Source organism: Belonocnema kinseyi, chromosome 8, assembly GCF_010883055.1.
Source record: "Belonocnema kinseyi isolate 2016_QV_RU_SX_M_011 chromosome 8, B_treatae_v1, whole genome shotgun sequence".
In the NCBI taxonomy this organism is placed as follows: Eukaryota; Metazoa; Arthropoda; class Insecta; order Hymenoptera; family Cynipidae; genus Belonocnema; species Belonocnema kinseyi.
Window position 1 is genome coordinate 103,947,882 of NC_046664.1, and position 2,365 is coordinate 103,950,246.

At 37.2% G+C, this 2,365-nt stretch overlaps 1 protein-coding gene across 2 annotated transcripts in view; it reads left to right on the forward strand.

The window, feature by feature from the left end:
• The window catches only part of LOC117179102 (elongation factor-like GTPase 1), a 495,923-nt gene that overhangs the window by 395,627 nt on the left and 97,931 nt on the right, over positions 1–2,365 (forward strand). The gene's annotated exons all lie outside the window — the stretch shown is intronic.

A 2,365-nucleotide genomic window follows, 5' to 3' on the forward strand; every position in this document is an offset into this window, starting at 1 on the left:
CCCCCCCCCCCATGGGACTTGGGAAAGTGTGATTTCTTTCACCAGTCACAGGGGTGTCTTCCGACCCCCCACGGACCTGGGAAAGGGGTAGGGAGTTTGATCAACATTATTTCTGTAGCCAGTCATATGGGTGCCTTTCCACTCCCCACGAGAAGCTGGAAATGGGTACAGGGAAATGGTAGGGATTTGACCAGCATTATTTCTGTAATTGGTCAGAGAAGTGCCTAATTACTCTTGTCGACACTCAGGGCCTGTTGCCACGGTAATGCACAGCACCGAAATAGTTGATCGTTAGATGTACCACTAGTTGCCTCGGAAACTACCACTCGTGGAAAAAAATGCTTCCAAAAGAAAATTTGTATCTCAATGAGACATACAACTTTTGTCTGAAAAATTTTACAGAATTTTTTGTATTGGCTGACATCAACTCAAAAATCCATGACGTTTATGGTTTTTTTTTTACATGAAAATCGATATATCATTCATTTTCTCGGAAACTATCACTCATAGAAAAAAAGATTCAATACAAAAAATATGTACCTCAATGGGAGCTACAACTTTTTTAAGTAACAATTTGCGAAATTATGCATATTGGCTTAGATAAACGCAACTATGACTGTTATGGAATTTTCATGGTTTCACCATAAAGGAGGCCTAGTCGCCAATTTTCACTATCAAATTCGTAATCAGCGCATCAAAGTACATAAGTATGCGGAGTTTAAATAAAATCGGAGAATTCAGCTATTCGGAACTGCACTAAAATTTTCAACCAAATAGTTGGATTTTCAACCAAAAATATTAGTGTTCTGCCAGAAAAGACGAATTTTCAAAAAGTGCCATAAATATTCAACTCAATAGCTTGAACAATGTATGTTTTGGTAGTTTAAATTTTATTTGACAGAATTCATTTCAAATCAGACAGGGTTCTACACTTAAAGTCACAGAATATCTCGAGCACAAAATAAGTTGTTTTTAAGAATTAATGAGGCAATACGTATTTGTGCGATTTGTGACAAAATTTTTTTACGAAGTTATGTACATTTGAATTTGTTGCCTTATTTTTCAAAAAAGCCCAAATTTTTTCTTTAAACTTATATAACTTTTGACCTGATTGGGGTATTTAAAAGGTCTTTCCCGATTCTGATACATTTTGTCGCCTTCTTTCGAAGTTACCGAGATAATTTAGAAAACGTTTTAAGTTAATAAAATGGAGGCGATTTTTCAGAAAATATTAATGATCGATTTTCTCAAAAAACCCGAACATATATTTTTTGGTTGAACTTTTACTATCCTAGTGAATATATCTTGGGGGCCATCCACATACCACGTGGGCACTTTAGGGCGGGGGGGGGGGGGAATTTAACGCTTATCCACGAGGGGAACCGGGGGGGGGTTGGTCTAGAATCCACGTGGACACACATTTCCCTAAATCTGTGGAAAATATACTGAAATGAGACAAGGTGTACTCTAGGTATACTCGAACTTTTATATTGTGCTTGCGCATAATAGAATTTGTATTTTAATTATATTTTTTTTCGACTCTTTCTTTGCAATTCAAATCATGTTTAAGCTCACGTTCCTAAGCTAATCCAAATTTTTTCAGCCAATTCGTCGTTCCTTTTAAACTTCTTGTAGTCCGGGAGCTCGCGACAATTCTATGGACGTCATTTTAGTACTCACTAAAATTTCAGATGCTTTTGTTTTCCTAGTGAACAGTTCGAAATTCGTTGACTGACTAACAGCTGTTGGTGCATTTTGCAACAATTTATCGTTAAACTGGTCAAAAATTCGAGTGAAAAACGTAATTTTAGTACTCTTGAAACCCACGTGGAATGATTGTTTGAATGCTAAAAACTAACAAGAAGTTTGACTGGCAGCTTCTCGGTGGTGCCAAAGTTGACTGGCAGGCTGTCAAACATGTCAAAAATTCGAGTGAATAAACGTTATTTTAGTACTCTTCAAACACAGGTAGAATGATTGTTTAAATGCTAAAAACTAACTAGAAGTTTGACTGGCTGACTGTCAAGCATATAAAAAATGACAGGATGAAAATTAGAACAGTGATTTTAGCACTCCTGAAATGCATTGGGGATGATTCTTTATGTGCTAAAAAGTAAGATAATAATTGATTGGCTGTTCCTCAGTGATCTCAAATTTCACTGGCAGACTGTCTAGCATGTCGAAAATTCAAGTGAAAAAAATTATTTTAGTACTCTTTAAACCCATTGAGGATTATTTTTTTGGTGCTGATAACTAACAAAGAATTTAGAGTGGGACGATGGTCGTGGGGGCTAAAGCGTAGGCTTTGGACCCACTCCTTCGGCTTGCGGGTTCGATTCCCGCCTCGCACTCTGGAAGAGTCTCG